We start from the raw sequence: 17,505 nt of genomic DNA on the forward strand, positions 1-17,505 counted from the left end.
TACATTTGGCATTTCCAACATGACGGTTGTCAGAGGGCTCAATGGATTCTGGCCATCTGCTTTTCCCGATGCATCCCTCGAAGTCAAAGAATGTGCTTCTGAATGGGAACAAGAAGTCTGTGAACTTGGACTGGGTGCTGGGCTCTTGCCTTGTGCCCTGGCTGAGACAGGAGCACAGCATGGGCGTCTGGCTCTGACGCTGCCAAGTTCCCTTGCCTCTCAGGGTCCTCATCAAAACAGCTTGAAGATATGCATCAGGGCAGAGAAAGCACTGCTGATTCTGCCAAAAGAGTCAAGCAGAGAGTTCTAGCAAAAGGAAAAAAAAAAGGCAAAGAAACAAAAAAGCCCATGTGGGAAATAGTGCAGCTAAGGCTGTCAGGAAACGTTATCCTGCTTCATCCCTCGCTCCTGTCTGTTCTGCACTGCTGCCCCGTGTCTCTTCCACTCTCACACCGGTGCCTGCGGGCCCGGGGTGAGCTGGTTCAGACATGCCCATCAGAGAGCCGGCTGCAGGACTGCAGAAGACTGACAGTTTTGCCAACAGTAATTTTGATTTTTAGGTATCATCACGGATTGTATTACTTTACTGCCTTGCTGCTTGCCCCTGCTGTTTTGGTGGGTTTCTGCCTAAATTTGTTAGCGAGTAGGAGAGGCATGACAGGTGGTGGGAGGGAAGCAGTGGGAGCAGGGGGTAGGTAGGACCAGGTGGCGCTGTGCGTAGCTGTCAGCTCTTAGGGTGACTCTGCTGTGTCGTGTCTAAGCTGGGAGATCTGCTAGGTTTAGATTTAGGAAGAGCCAGCCCTGACAGGCTGCCTGGGACTGGTGAGGTGTGCTCTTGGTGGATAGTTTTCCATGGCTTTTAGCAGCTGCATCGTTCTCCCTTCTGAGAAAGCTTCTGCTAGTTGAGCTTTGTAACAATAACTCATGGTAAACAAAGATATGGAAACATTCATCAGATTATATTTAAAAAATTGCTACAGCCTTTTCCAAGTTTGTCACTAGTGTATGATAACAACATGGAGGAAAGCATTTCAAAAGGGCTCTCTCTGTTATTGAGGTCTGTGGCAGAATAGTAACTCATAAAAAAAAGGAGAAGTCTCAACTTCTCATTTCAAACTGTGGTTTCTGTGCAGCTGTGCAGGATGCCCTGAAGGTTAGAAGGAGTCTTTACTGAAGGATTCTCTATGGTTGAAGATATTTTCACAGAGAAGTTAAAATCACTCTTGTCTTGAAAGTCTCAGGCAAGCAGAATAATTTAGGATTTTTTTTAAAAGATTGTTTGAGCCGTTGCATTTTGTTTTCAGAGAAATAGAAAGTAAAGGAGAGCTGGGATTACGAAGTGGAGACCAATGCTTTGCTCTTCTGATGTTGTTACTGGATGAAGAACTGGAGACATAATAAAAGAAGTTATTTTTTTATCATTTTGTGTAGTATCTACATTTTGTTCTGTCACTGTGTATGTATTGCTATTAACTGTGGTTTATATACTAACTGCTTACTGGAGGGGTGACGTGGAGGTAAGTTCATACCATTTTCCCCCACTTCTTGCCTTTATTGTGCAGAAACTGTCTGTGTCAGGTGGGTTCTGAGGCAGCGTTATGAATGTGTGCTGCTTCTCAGCCCTGGAAGAGCCAGCAGTGCTTGTTGAACCTGTGGCTGTGCTAAAACCTGGTAAGGCTTCTCCAAAGCCCCTGGTGCGTGGGGGCAGAGCTGCTACAGGGCTCAGGCAGAGAGGATCTTGTGGTCACTGGTGCTGTGAGCCTGGAAAGCGTGTGTGCATCATGATTCATCTCTGGCTGGGCTTACTACCGAGAAAAATGAGTGTGTGGGGTATTTGTCATTTATTTGGGCTAGAATATTAGGTTTTATCGTTGCCCGTCTAGACTGCAGAAGTGGCCGTGGTGCTGCAACGCAATTGCTCATAGCAACAGTGAGCTCAGCCTAATTCACAGGGCTCTGCTCGTGGGATTGCTCTGTGCTATTGTCACTGTGCTGGTCTTCTTAAAAATAAAAACTTTGGCAGGACATCATTCTCCCCTGCCTGAAAAGGATGGCCTTGGCTGGTGCCAGGGGAGAGTAAACTCCAGCAGCAAGGAGGGAACAGGCTGTTTGCTTTAGAAACTTGGTGGTGGCGGCTCACCTTTTGCTGAAGAGATCTTTAGTTCATGTGCAGTGAGAAGGAACCCTTTGCTCTCTAGCCAGCTGAAAAGCAAAGGATTTTGTATTTAAAAAAACAGTCCTATTTTTGCACAGAGCAATTGGCAATATTTGCCTTCCTTGTTAGTAACACTCACTTTTACAAACAGCAACAAACACAGTAGTCTATTAGAACTCCTCTCCTAGAACTTCTCTTTCCTTTAGAAAGGCTTTTCGTGCTTGGGATCCTAACAATAATTTCTGGCCTTACAGTGTGTTTTTCTTACTCTCCAACTGCATACTTCTGATATGGCAGTAGAGTTATCTGACAGGATTGTCTCTTGCCTGAAGAACCTACTCTGAAAGGATTTTTTCCTTCTATGCTTTATATCATAAAGTATGTAAGAGGGAAAAATTGATCAAGAATAGTGTTCCTAGAAATTCTCTGAAGCAGCATTTTGTTCTGTAAGCAGCGTTGTTATTAATCATGTTGTTAGTAAGTACAGGGTGATCTGCATGTCACTCCTTGCTCTTCAGAGTTGCTTCCCTTCCTGGTGTGGTTTGTATAAATTACTGAGGTTTATTTTCCCCTTCCCTCTTTAGGTTCTTGCTAAACCTAATCCTTAATGAATGTGATTGTAAGGCCAAGAATGTTGTTGCTGTTTTACCCACACATAATGTAATGGGAAGGGTGTTAGAGGATAATTAATTTTATAGCACATGGCATGTATGATGACAGTGCAATACTCAACACCAGCAGAGTGACTGCTCTTGCTGGTGTTGAGTATTTCTAGTAGGGACATTCTTCTGTTTAGGAGATGAAAATCACATCATAAACAACTTTTCATAAGCTTCACTGACTTCCTTTTCAAGGAATCTTCCTGCGGATACTTAGGAGCTCAGGTGGAAGGACTGCTCACCTCACTTTTCCTCTCTGTAAACAAGTGAGCATCAGCAGTTTAAAGAGGAATTACTTGCCTCTTTTTCTTCATCTGTTTGTTTAAATTGATGCAGAATTCTAGTTTTCTGGACTTTTCTTTCATTGAATGCTGAAGGATGGATAACTGGACACCACATGGTGATGTGCAGTTTTTTCTGAGAGTTTGAGTGCTCTTTAGGCAGTACACATGTGAGCATTCAGATTGCAAAAGCTTGTGTCCATGGAGCAGCTTGGAGTCTGAGCTGGTCATTCAAAGAAAGTAGATGGGTGGTGCTCATGGAAGGGTGGGATGTGGAAAGCAGCACCATAATCATTAAAAGCCTGAGTTTATTGCTAAATCTTGGAACATACAAAAATTTTTTTCTCTTCTCGTTTTGCCTTTTTATTTTCTTCCTCCTTCCTGCTCCCCTTCTTATTTTTAACTTTTTTTTTTTTTGCTTTATGATATAAGCATTCACGCTACAAACCATCAGTGAGTGCTACAATATTCTTAAGCTTTCTGCCCTAAGACTTTTTACTGGGTTGAATAAACTACGGTTTTCTTAATTAGTTTTTTGATTGTTTTGCCTCTCAGTGGGTTGCCTCTTTTGCTCATCCTTAGCAGTTTCAGCCTAACTTGTTTACTAAATATAGCTGTGTCTTGTTGTTTAACTGCTGGTTTCTCGACCCCGTTCCCGACTCTAATGGCTGCACTGCTCTACTCTGCATGACAGTGCTGTTCATTGGGAAGGACAACTGTCTTTTAGCAATTGCTTGGAGAATCCAGTTTCTTTCTTTGGTTGGTGGTGTACACTGGCTTTCTGCCCCATCTGGTGATGTGGATTGCATGCTTTTGTAGCTTTTTAAGCAAGATATTTTTGAGTGCAAATCTCTCTTATTGTAGAAGTAGGCTTACTTTTTGTATTTAAATACCTCTTCTTAACTTTCTGGAGCTTCTTCTTGTTCTTGTGAGTGACTCTTATGCATAATAGAAATGCAGAGTGAGGGGCCAAGAGAGGGAGCAACAGCTATGCACTGTAAATGGGTATGATATCTGTTGGATATGATATATTTTGTACAATTACATGGAATTTCCAATGTTGCATTAAATTGAAGAAAAATACTCACTGCTGTCTGTCACCTGGTTCTCTCGTTTCACTGAAGCTCTACTTGTAGCTGTAAATGCAGTGCTCCAGCCTGGAGTTGGTTCCCATTTCTCTGGCCAGTTTCTCTGGACTTAGAAAATACAGCAGGGGAAGGCTGAAACCAAGGCTGGTTTATGTTTGATTGAATTTTGGATTTGTGTAAACAGTTTTAATGCATCAAGCTAAATTGGCAGGCTTTCATAATCCTCTGGGAAAATTGGGAGTTTGAAACCCAGCGGATAAATGAAAAAAAATGGTTCTAAGCCCCAGATTTGGCTCCCTAAAGGGATGCTGTAAATTAGTTAGCTCTAGAAATATGATTTAGTTAAAGTAAATGAAAATAGGTTTTCGTGGGAGCCTTATAATTTTAAAGACAAAAGACTTGGATTTCTTTATTCTGAGTTGAGACACAAAAGTGAGAAAATGGCTGTTGACAAGAAATTTATGTTTGCTGTCCAAACAAAGAGGTAATGATTTCACCACTTTTTATAGTTTTTAATGAAATGATGACATAAGGGTACTAGAAATTGTTTTAAAATGCTTAAATTCAGTCAGTGGCTGAGGTAAGCAAGCCTGCACATGCATAACTAATTTAACAGTCCCAAACATACATAAGATGAATGGTAGAACTTTTTGTTTCCTTACAGTTTACTATATATTTTTTTTTTCTCTTTTGAGAACAAAAGAAAAATGTTGCTTTTACATCAGAGTTCTGATGAGCTTTGTGCTCATCACTGTAGAAAAAAACAGCAGTAGGGTGGGCTTGAGTTTGCTTCCTTCCCCGTTATTCTTGGTCACAAGCAGACCATGCCATTTTCTTAAGGCGTTTCCTGCTGTGTGCATTGTATGGATCTTTCCTTCATTAGAACTCAAGATTTGAATTGGCAAGCTCTGTTAGAACATGGCAGAGTAGAGCTCAGTTTTACAAGTTCAGTTTTTGAGGAAGGATGCCACCTCCCCAGAGTAACTTTTTTTGTGTGTTTATTACATATATTACAGCAGCTCTGGCTTCTATTACCAATAGGCAGATTTTGGAGTGGCTTTGAAGTGTAGATGTAATCTGTCAGGTAGGGCACAACTGACCAAATTCCTTCCCAGGAGCAGTAGGTGTTGGGAGACCTGGTCACGTGGAATGGAAGGAGAAGGGTCGCTGTGAGAGGTTGTCTCGCACATCTCTGGTTTGGTGGAGCTGTGGTGAACTCACTCTTGGAGCGGGAGCAGTTCTGAGGTGATTGCTGCACACATCCATCTGGGAGCAGAGTCCACTTCAGATGTGTGAAAGTGATTGCAACTGGTACAGTTTGGGAGTTGTTTGGATGCAGTTTGATTGAATGGAATTTCAGAAGAGCATTTCTAAAAATGTGCTTTTCGCTATTTCCAAAGAGAGGTGTGGAAAGGAGGAACCTCCAGCAGTAGGAACCATAAATTAAACTCTTTCAGCTGAAAGATTCAGAGACATGGCAATACTCGTGCCTGCATAGTATCACTTAGCTTCTTTAAACACGAGCTCTAACAAGGAGGTAATTACAACTTTGTTTAACTATGAAATTCTGCACTGAGCTGCTCTCTCCTCCTCTCCCAGCATGTGCTGTGCAAATGCCATCAGAGAGACCTGGCAGGAAATCAGTGGTTTCTGTGGCTGTGATGCTTGCTTTCTGAATTCTACATGTATCCATTAAAGCCATGAGGCAAGAGGGACAATAACAGGCAGTACAAACTCTGGGTTTTTTAAAAATAATTTTATTTTCTTTTTTATATTCTTTCATAGGATGAGCATGAAGCAGCACTGAGTCCATTTGCATGTCTATTTTCTAAGCGTTTAATGATGGCATTTTTCCGTGAAAATTATATGACATATTTAAGAAAAACATGTTGGCAGTGCTGATCTCCAGATCTGGGTTTTTTTCTGTATTTTCTATAATATGTGACTGTAGTATTTTCTGAAAGATGCTTGGAGGGATGAAGTGTTGGTTATAAACAAAGAGTTGGGTGATTTGAAATATTTTCAAAGGAGCTTTAAAAATATTAATTGCTTCTCTTCCTCTTATACATAGAGAAAAATGGGTATCAGATTCTTGGAAAACACTTTTTTTTTTTCCCTGAACACTTTATTGGGCTTGCTAGTTGTTCATTAGAAGTGATATTCCAGTATGGCACTATTCCTGTGTTGTTTGCTAGAGTAACTAATCTGAATTAGGAAGAAACAATTGCTGGCCCCCAAGTGCTGTAGAACTTTGGGTGGTGCATTTCCAAAGTCCACCCAGCATATTAGTCAGTAATGGTATTACGAACTGATATACATTTTTGATTCAACTGGAAAATTGTCAAAGTGTGGATAATTCCTGTGTGAAATTAACATCACGCTGCAAGCTTTTCCATGCTAGCTGGTTTAGGTGCAAAGAAAACAGATAGAAGCTGGCAATCTTCAAATTTGTAAACTCTGAAGTTTAGAACCACCCCAGCCAAGAACTAAAAAACAATCCTACTTTATTCATGATGTGGACAAATATAGAGTAGAAGTTATTGTTTAATCACAGAATGGTTTGGCTTGGAAGGGACCTTAAAGATCATCTAGTTCCAACCCCCTGCCCTGAGCAGGGACACCTTCCATTTGACCAGGTGGCTCAAAGGCTCACCGGATGACAAATTTAATTCTGAAATAGGCTTCCATTTTTCATTTTTAGATGCCAAACCTTTAGATGTTAATAGTTGTTATCTATTTAAACTTTGGAGGAATTCAAGCTGTGGGCATCAGACTGGTGGTTGTTACCAATCTCTGATCTTAGTGTACTGCAGAATGGGTTATTATGGGTAAAATATTTTGGTGTGCATTAGCAAATACAGAAAACATTTGTTTGGAGGAAACTGATTTTGCTTTTTCATTGGCATAATTTGTCAGTGAGCTGGTGTGGTATTGTGTGGGACTCTAACCTGGCATCCTGCTTACTGAACTGGAGATGGGAGACCAGTTTTTCATTATATCATGTCATCTGAGTTTTGAAGAGATTTTTGATCATTCATTTTGTGTGTGTGTGCCAAGCTTGTGGCTCTGCTACAGGAATATTTGTATGTGCGTATAGTGTTCTGATGGTAGAGGAATATGAGGTTGGGAGAGCATTTAATTTGACTTTTAGTAGTCAAATGTCGGCGTGGTCATCCACCTCAGGAATGAAGAGTGTAAGCTGTTTACTACTGGGTTAAGGTATTTGAAGCATTGTCAGAGTGGAGATTTTACCTTGTTTCCTTCTCTGCCTATCAGGTCAGTTATTGCCTAGCTAAATAATACAGGTTTGCTTGTAGAGGTTCTTGCTAATATGCTTTTAATTATCTGCATTTACTTAATTATTATTTGCAGTAGACATTTCAATTTCCTGCTCCTATAGCTACAGCAGCTTGACCAGCCAAAGGGCTCTAACTTGGCTGCTGCTTTTTTCGCAACATTTGCTGTTTGTTTTCTACAGACCACAAAGGGATTTTTTTTTCAAAGCTATAGATAAAATGACAGGGAATTGCAGGAAAGTGAAAGAGAATTGACAAGAAAACTTGCATAGAGTATCTGCAGCTTGAGTTGTATTTGTCAGTTTGTGCAGATTTGTGTTTTGATAAGATCACTTACATCTGCCTTTCAGCCTTTAATTGAAGTTAATTTAAAACAGATAAAATTTGAATAGTCCTTATTTGAGTTTCCAGAACTAATTGGGAAATTTCCAGACTCTGGTGTCTGGGTGTATGTGTATATATATATATGTATATATATATGTATGTATGTGTATATATATAGTCGTACACCCACTGACATTCCCCCACCCGCTTTCCCAGTTTTATTTAAAGGAATCAAAGTCTGGCCTTTTTTAGTCCATAACTGAACATGTCAGAGAATGCCATTACAGCTTGTACTGGAACTGGTGGTATATTACATTTTCAGCAGCATCTGCAACAGGTCTTTTTGACTTCTTCAAACACTGCACAAAATCATTACATAGTGCTCCTGTAATCTCCTTAAAGTGTAGATGCATTCTTCAGTTGAAACATTGTTATTATAGAATCACAGAATTGTTAAGGTTGGAAAAGAAAGCCCGCTGGGATCATTGAGTCCAGCTGTTAACCCGCCACTAAACAGTGTCCTCAGGTGCCATTTCTAGGTGGTTTTTGAATACTTCCAGGGGTGTTGACTCCACCACTTCCCTGGGCAGTTGATTCCAATGCCTGACAGCTTTTTCAGTGAAGAAACTTTTCCCAATATCAAATCCAAACCTGTCCTGATGCAATTTCCTCTGTTGTATCGCTTGTTTCCCTGACCCCCGCCTTACATACAACATATCTGTTATGTAATACAGCCCTATCTGGACTTACTTTTGGATGTGTGATTAATGCACATTTTAGTTTCCTGTCAGTATTGCTGGATCTTGACTATCTTAGGCATTGCAGTATGTATTTTGGCTTTAAAAAACTTTAAGCTACCTTTGAAGTAGCTTTTTTTTTGGTCTATTGCCATGTTGCTATTTACAGAGTCTTTTGCATACAGCGTATGGGTTAAAACTCAAAATACCTTCAAAGTCAAACTAATTAGCAGGCAGAAGAAGATAGAAATCTTTACTAGAAAGAAGTGACTTGCCTAAGATGAACAAGAAGCTGCATTTTGGCAAACAGCTCTTCTACTGTCATGTGATCTTTGGGTATGTATTTTTGGAAGAGGAATGGGTAGGGTTGATGTCATCTAAGAGTTGCCTATTGACTCTTAACTCAAGTTTTCTTCATCAGCATAATTACTCTGGGATGTTACAAACCCTTGAGTCGCAGTACTGGCTTAACAGCCTCAGGTACCGGCTCCTGCCTTTGATCTGCGTCTTTCTTTGCTGCGAAATAGGGGTGCAGGAACAGCCATTTCCTAGTGATTCTCATCTGCCTCATCAGCCTTAATGTGTGTGTGTTAACATCCCCCCTTCTGTGTTGTGCACAGTTCATGTTGTATCCTATGTTCTCCTCCAAGATCCACGAAGAGCAGCTGCTTGGTGGCCTTGAGCCACGTGCTGCCTGTGGGCACTGTCATGCTGGGGAGCAGAGCTGGATCCCCACTGGGATTTGGGGTAACCCCTCTGGATCAAGACCCTGGAGATGGGAACCATCTCTGCTTCTCTTTGCTAATTCTGCTGGAGATGTGGTCCTAAGTGATGTGTAGAGAAGCTGGGTGGTGTGACAGCAGAGACTTCCATGTGGTTGCACAAAATAGGGCTAATGTTAATAATTACGTATCACGTATAGTTACGACTTTCTGTGAACAAGCAGCTTTGTAGCAGGGAAGGGAAAGGAAAATGTCTGCTCCTGGAAGAAAGGCCTCTAATTGGAGACTGCAGGAGCCACCCTGGGGAACTCCCTGTGAGGTTTCACAGGGATGCTGACGAGCTGCAGCTGCTGGAGGGGTGCTCTGCAGAGCAAATGGTGTTTCTTTTTGTTGTGTTAGACTACTGTGACATGTGCTCCTCACTATGAATACCTAGATTGTCCAACATGATGTAATTTTGTAGTATTTACCATTGCCTCTCCAGTTTCTCTGTGGGTGACTTCTTGTGATTATTTGGGTTTTTTAAAAACTTCTACTCTATGTGTGTTATTATTTTCTGTTTTTCACTTTAAGTTTTTGCTGGAAAACTCTTGAGGTGGTGTACAACATACTTGCCATGTTCACCGTGCTTGTCATGGGCTACTTTATGTCATGTCACCCTTTTTCTAATCTGTGCTCTACTCAGATGCTGACTTCTAGTGGTTTCAGCATTATAGAAACAATTTTCTCTCTTGGAAACAGGTGTTAGAATAGGTTTTAGTAATTTATCTTTAGTGCTATGTGAACCATTCACATTCTCAAAATGGAAAACTCAATCACATTGATGTTCTGCTAACTTGCTGTGTTGCTGGGCCACTTCCAGGGATCTTGGAGCAGGAGGGTGCTGCTGCTGTTGCACTATACTGGCTGTTCAGTCCAACCAGGATCTGCTCAGTTCTCTTTTAACAAAAATTATCCTTCTTATTTAATAAGATAATGGCTGCCATATGGTCTTCTTCATTACCCTCTTCTCTTTGTCTAGTTTTTCATGTGTGCTTATGTACTAAAAGCATCAGGGGGACCACCTTCTATGCTAGTAAAACACTGAAAGTAGGTAAGTTTCTACTTCTTTTTAGGGATAGTTTATTTACTCCTAGTTTTATGAATTAAGAAAATGTTTTGTTGATATTTGTAAGATAGACTCCTAGAGTTCCTGAAGACTCATACATGTATGGGGTTGTTTTGCTATTTGTATTTTTGTGGTTATTTTTCTTTTGTTTGCAGAATGGTTAATGCATTTTAAGATAACCTACCATGGGAATAGGAAGCAACTTGTTTTTGCAAAACAGAGCTACACTGTTTTAACGTATAGCAAATAATCATAAAGGCATTTATATTAGAGTTTTTTATACTCTGAGATACATTCCACTTATTTGTTAATCGTTATGGTTTGATGGTTTTGTTTGACGTAAGTCATTTTTCCAAGGACTTTTATTGCAGCAATTACACACGTACAACATGGAACTTAGAAGGAAGTGCAGCATCAGATCACTGGAGATTCTCTGCTGTTTTTACAGCTAATTTTTATGTTTTGCGGTGTTAAAGTTAATGATTTCTTGCTGTGCACACTGTTTCACATGCATAGTGTATATTGTATCTGCTTTATTACTGGGAGTATTATTTTGAACTCACATGCGTCAATGTAATAAGTAGGAAACTTTGGTTTTGTAATTGAACACACAGTTGTATTTAGGTGCTTTCTAGTGCTGCCTCTTATTGATCTAGCAAGTGACTTGTAGCAGTGGTATAGAGCAGTTATTATTACCAAGAGGTATTGCAGCTCTTCTGTTACATACTGTGATCTTTTCATTGCCGTGTGTGGTGTTCTGCTCTCATTTTGCATTTCACTTTTCTACTCCCTTTTCTGCGTGTTGAACAGTTCAGCTACTTTCTGCCTACCATAAAAACCCCTCAGTTTTAGTTTTGAGGCATTAATTTGTAGTCCTTTAGTAGGTCAGTGTTCCTGTTTGTATAAAAACATTTCTGAAAGGGTCAGTAAGAGCAAACCAGATGGATTCAAGCTCGGGTGGTGTTTTCACTGCATTCCCTGCTTGGAGGAAGGACAATGCACTGCTGCCTTGGGGAGAGTGCTTTGCTCTGTGCATGTAAGCTCATCTGCATGGTACCTTGCTGTGCTGGGGGAAGAGCTGGACCCGTCTCATGGCTCTAACCATGTGGTGCATGAAGCTGTGTTGGAGGACTGGAGGGGGCTGCTGAGAGACAGCTCTGGCAGTAGAGGACAGCAGGCTCCTGAGTGTGACTCTACTGTCTTGGGAAGCAAAGAATTTTTTATTTAATTTTTTTTTTTAGTCTGTTTTTATAACCCTTCTTCAGGTGAATACTGAGTACTGACTATATTTGAGGGCAGGAGGGTAAGAAAAACAAAAGGTGAGCACTTGAAGCCCAAACGATTTCTTGTATAAAATGTTTAGGATTAGCTGTGTGCCCATTAGCATGATAATGGGTATGTTTCTGCAGGAAATCAGCTGATTCCTGATCTGAGGTGCCAGGCTAGATGGTTTATCTCATGGTAACCACTTTCTCCAATGTCCAGGGGTGACAGCAGAAACTCTATTCTTTCAGTCATGTTGGAGAAGCCCTTTGAGGAGTTTTGAGTTGCTGAGCATTGTAGGCTCAGCTTTGCCCTCCCTGAGGAGCCCAGGGGCAGGAGGCTGCACCAGTGTCACGGCTGCCTTTGATTTTGATGGGTCACTGTTAGTGGCTCTGTGGGAGGTTACTGGGGGAATCCGTTTGTCACCGTGTCTCTGGAGGATGGAAGATGTGGGGAAGTGAGTGGGCAGATCGTGGTCTGAAAACTTGGTTTGGAAACTAAAGATAGCACTGTGCCTCTGCCCCTTTGAAGAGCTCTTGAATTGAGGGCAATGAAATTAAAGAAGGTGCCTGGCTGGTGTGTGCTGCCCGGTATGGCCAGCCTGTGGTCCAGTTCCCCTTTGCAAAGACCTGTCTGTCTCTGTTGTGGAGCTCCTGTCTGCCAGCATTGTGGGTGGAGGTGGTTCACTGCCCACCCCAGAGGTGAAAATACCTCCTTGATGCGTGGCTGCAGGACAGATGCTATGAGGGAGGAAAAACAACTTGGTGTGGTAGTAGAGCAGTTGGGGAGACAGTTGGATGCCGTTGAACATCCCAGTACTTTACAAATCCCAGCAGCTTTCTTCTCCCTCTGCTGCTTTTCCTCCAATTCTTCCTGTCCTTCTCCTGCCATCCTCAGAAAGGGTGTATGAAAAGACAGAATGGATTTTCCTTTTCAAAGCCTTCTGAGAAACCCTAATGTTACATCCACCTGTGTCATTGTGTCTTCTCAAAAATCAAACATAAACAAACATAGTACTGTTTATTAACCAAACTAACCCCAAACTTGAAACCGGCTAATGATATAATTATCCCATTTAATTATCATTATTTGTCTTGCTGTCCTTATTAAGGCAGTTATGCATATGTTCCAGATGAGAAAATGTGATTTAATTTCATTTTACTGTTGCTATACGCTAAATGAAAAAATAAGCCAACCTAATTCCCTTAGAATATATATTTTATGGAAATATCTGAAATTAAGAAGTCAATAATTTTAACTTAATACTTCTTTTATAAGACCTGATTTTGAGCTTCATATTCTAAAGCTAGTGTGTTGTGGAGCAGCTAATCATACGAAAGGCAAATAAGTATCAGATTACAACACTTTTCTACGTTAAAAATATGACCATATGTGCCTCTGAATAATTCCAGATGGAAGGCTGCTGGTTTGTAATTTGTTGGTTTATATTACATTTCTTCAGAATTCTTTGCTTCTTTTTTTTCTTTTGTTGTTGTTGAGAACATAGGTTGTGATTCCAGAGATATATTACAAGCAGAAAAAAATAAAGAGTGCAAAATAGTAGTTTGTCAGCAGAGTTTTAGGTTGGACATTATGAAAAACTTCGTCACAGAAAGGGTTGTAAAGCATTGGAGTAATCTGGCCAGGGAAGTGGTGGAGTCACCATCCCTGGAAGTGTTTGACAAAACAATATGGCACTTGAGGACATGGTTTAGTGGTGAACGTGGTGGAGGGTTGATGGTCATACTTGGTGATCTTAAAGGTCATTTCCAACCCTAATGATTCTATTCCACTTGCTAGGTGTGTAAATCCCGTTCCCCAACATTTTGATTGCGTACCTGAGCTAACAGGGATGTCAGGTTTGGAATGGTCATACAGGCTTTTTCAGACACTCTTATGTAGTCCCTAAGTGATCACATTTTAGAGTACAATTCTTGTTTAATATGTATTTTAAGAAGCATATTCAGATGCTTATTGAGAGAGTTCCCAGAATGAATGTGAAGCCTTTCAAATAAAAAGGGAAAAGCTTGAGAAAGTTACAGACCTCCAAAAACATGCAAACAATATTATAATGGAAGTGGTTTTGCAACCTTGCCTCTGTTTGCCAGCAATAGTGCAGCATGCAACTCCTTTTGAAAGAAACATACTCTTGTGAGCTTGTCAGCTTACTCTTTCATGAGTCCCCTTTTAAAACAGCCTTGTTTTACGAAAAGAACCTTAGAAATAAACATTACCTTGGTTCATGTTGTCAAAGGCAGTGGTTAAATATTTTGTCTCAGTAATTGCAACTGCACTTTCATGGTAAGATGAGAAAAATGTAATTCTAGGTTCTAGTTAATGAAGTTGTAATTGTTCCTGTATGGGAGGTCACCTGGGAGTCCCTTGCTTCAGGAGTGGGTTGTAGTAATCCTCTTACCCTCTTGCCCTGGGGAACTTGAGCATTCTTGATCCCCATGTAGAATGCCTGAATCGTGTTTCTGGTCCTTATTTGTCCTTGCTTGCTTACTCTTTATGATAGAGCACTAGGATGTCCCAAGTTCATTCAGGATGATCATTTCAGTTCTTACTATGTGTGTCTATTTATAGTGTTTTCCTTGGATCTTTTTATATACTAATTTCTCACACAGTTTTATAACTTTTTATAAAGGTATTTTATAAGTCTCTGTTGTAGGAAATAATAACTGTGTACTATGTGTACCCATGTCAATAGATTAATTATGATTAATTTAACTCAAAACATTACATGGGGTCCATGTGCAATGAGTTAATAACACAGATGATGAGCTTGGCATAAAAAGTGCCTGTTCAAGTTGTTTTCTCATCTACATCCTCCCTTGTTTTATTTCTGCTGCCACGATCAAATTCCAGGGCTTTGAGAGAGGCTATGTACTGTATTTGCTTCATGTCAGAGGAAGGTGCGGGATTTGGTTTTGGCCATGACAATCACAAAGAATATAGTGAAACTTATTTCTGTGTCTGGAAACTTTATCCTTCTTTTGCTATTAGTTGGGGCTAAATATTGATGAAATTACTGATTAGTCAGGAGTCACGTGAAATACAAAATGCTTCAGGGCCTCGTGGTTTTAAGCCTTTAGAAGCTTGCCCCAAGGCCTTTCAATGGGCCATATAATTAAAGAGGTTCTTCATGTGCTTTGCTGAGGTATTAACTGTTTGTGTCTGCAAAATGGGGGTTTTCTTTTTGTAATGAGGGAAAAGTGATATGTCCTTTTTACAATGAGTGTAAGTGTAATTTTTTAAAAAATCAGATCAGTTTCAATGATGTTACAAGTATGTGCAACTCAAGAGAAACCATCTTGGTTTCTCAAGAAGCATCATCTTTGCTGAAAAGTGCAACCCAAGTAAAATAGTTTCTGGAGTACAGGACCTACTGTACAGTGCTATTTCTGAAATACTGCTAGGAAAGAGGCCAGGATTGGAAGGGGAGCAAAATTTAGCAGGATGGAGGACTGGGATTGCTAATGGTAAGCTTTTTCTCATGCTTGTGACTGTACCATTTTTATGCAGGAGTCTTTTAAAGAGGGATATTGTGATATTTCTCCTAGGCTCAAGTACTTCTGTGGTCATCTTTATCTGTGGTTTAGGCTTTTTTTGGTTCAAATTTTATATTTTAAAGGGTTTTACCACTTTTCTATGAAACCTTTACCCTGGTCCTTTAGCATTTTAGATGAAAACAGTCCTTTGCAGCTAGAAATTCCCATTAACTGGCTTGTTTCTCACACAGAGTAAGTTTAAACATATTCACAAGCCTTTGTGTATAAGGAGGAGGGTATTTCCTTGCAATTGGTTTGAGCAAACAGGGGAATGAATGAGCTTGTGCAATATCAGGCTTGTTTGCTCAGTTGCTGTTATAACAATCCCCTCAGAAATGCTGCTTTATAAATGGCACCCTACCTGCTGTTAATTATTTTTAACTCTAGAATGAATTTTATTTGGTGAGCGTTTAACCTGGAAAACTTGCCTAGACATGTGAGGCTCATTAGCGGGCATGGTGTGGTGTTCTTTGCTTGCTTTTTTTTAGTTTTACATCGCTGATGTAGCAGCAGTGAGGCACCATCTGGCATTTTTTAAGGTTTGTGATCATTCCTCTGCATCAGGGTTGCAGGAGGACACTGTCACCACACCCACCAACAGTTCCCTCTTCTCTGGGGACTCCTTTTCCTGGTATTTCCTATGGTGCCTGTGAGATTCAGCTGTTCAGAAGCATTTGTTTCACTTGTTCTACGAGGTGATCAGATTTTGCTTGGGAGTCAGAAGCCCATGAGGAAAAACCACTGCAAGCTGGCAAAGCCTGCCCACCTGTGCCCTTGCAAGGGATGGAAGGCTGGGTGTGTGTGTGTGAGATCTTGGAGTTAATTACTACAGAAACCGTGTTTTGGAGCAGAAATGCGTAGATCACTCAGTTATGTCAGCAGCAATTTTCTGTGTAGAGCACGAGGAGCATGGTGTGGGGTGGGAGCATAATTGTCTTAAAACATCTGAACACACACTTCAGACATGAATAGCACAGGCCCATATGGAAGTCATTTGCTGCAAGTATGAAGATTTAAGATTTGAAAAAAGAGGGTTATCCCCCAGCATATCCTTTCACACAGGCTAATGTTGTTTTCTCAGGTGAAATGTGGGCTAGCAGAAGACAGGAGACAGCATTATGTCTTGAAGTAAACACATAAACCTTTAATTAAAACAGAAGTTGTGGGGAGGACAGGATGCCTTAGGAGCAGAGGTGATTGCAATAACCAAAATGTGTTGAAAGATAAGGTGATGCATTGCATACAAATCTAGATTATTGTTGAATGTTAAAACTCTGTGATACAGTTTCTTCATAGAGAAGTTCCTCCGCATTACTCAAAAAACATGCTATGGCTTTTGGCGTGGATATGTTTATAAATGGATACTTTTTGGTCTCAAAGGCACCTTTTGATCACTTTGGTGTTTCTGTATGGGTATGTTTGAAATTTTTAGTGCGAGATGAGTGAAGAAGAAAATGGTAGGCACGTTCTTGGTTCTGCAAATGTTGCTGGTCCCTAGTAAAACTGCTAACGAGGAGTTGTAACTGTTTAAGAATTACCTGTACAGGTGTTCTCTGGTTAAAATGTGTAAATATAAACGTTTCAGGTTTATGTTTCTGTGACTGGATAGATAGTGGCTTCTCCAGCTCTTTTTGGTGGTCTAATCTGCTTGCCTTAGTTGTCCAAATAAGCACATCTAAAGCGACCTGGAGACAACTGGGGGTCAAAAAAGTGCAATTGGACAATTAAGTTTTCTTGATATTTTTAGTAGATGTGTTTAAACCTCTTACTTATGTAACCTTCCTAGTTTAATGAAAAGTGGTACCAATATTAGATGCAACTGCATACTTTCTTCAAATGACTGAGTGGTTATTCAGTTTTTCTCTATTTTATAAATGAATTAACCAGATGTACCAGTTTGAATCCTGTATTTCTGATGCTACACTATCTTGAGTCATGAAGTCTCATTTGCTCAGGCTGCATTTTTGTAAATGACACTTGACAAGCCAGCAGACAGGAATTTAGAAACTTAGTGTTGGCATCTTTAGTAACTGATCACATTCTGCCACACATGCCCTCACAAAGGGTTTTTTGGTATGGGGTTTTTGTTTCCTCCCCTTACATCTGTTCATACAGGGCTCACTCTTTGCTTGTTGGCTGATTGGCAGACCCACGTTAGTTGAATTATTTTTGTGTTGTATTTCTTTGCCATCAGGGAGCTAACAAAAGCTGTTGGAGTGGATGTGTATTTGCACCTAGTGTAGCTATTGGTGTAGGTGGCTTTGCTTTGCAGCAGTGTGATGCATACTCAGAGTGGTAATTTGCAGCTTGGCAGGTGAGGA

At 40.5% G+C, this 17,505-nt stretch overlaps 1 long non-coding RNA gene across 2 annotated transcripts; it reads left to right on the top strand.

The window, feature by feature from the left end:
* The first annotated feature begins 360 nt into the window (after positions 1-360).
* Positions 361-1,419, top strand: LOC108449222. Of its 2 annotated transcripts, none has more exons than XR_001865347.1 (2): positions 361-615; positions 1,305-1,419. It is a non-coding gene; the product is annotated as an uncharacterized LOC108449222 (long non-coding RNA). The 2 variants fall into 2 exon arrangements; XR_001865346.1 differs by having other exon boundaries at positions 361-560.
* Positions 1,420-17,505: the final 16,086 nt, after the last annotated feature.

This window comes from Corvus brachyrhynchos, unplaced genomic scaffold, assembly GCF_000691975.1.
Source record: "Corvus brachyrhynchos isolate BGI_N302 unplaced genomic scaffold, ASM69197v1 scaffold258, whole genome shotgun sequence".
In the NCBI taxonomy this organism is placed as follows: Eukaryota; Metazoa; Chordata; class Aves; order Passeriformes; family Corvidae; genus Corvus; species Corvus brachyrhynchos.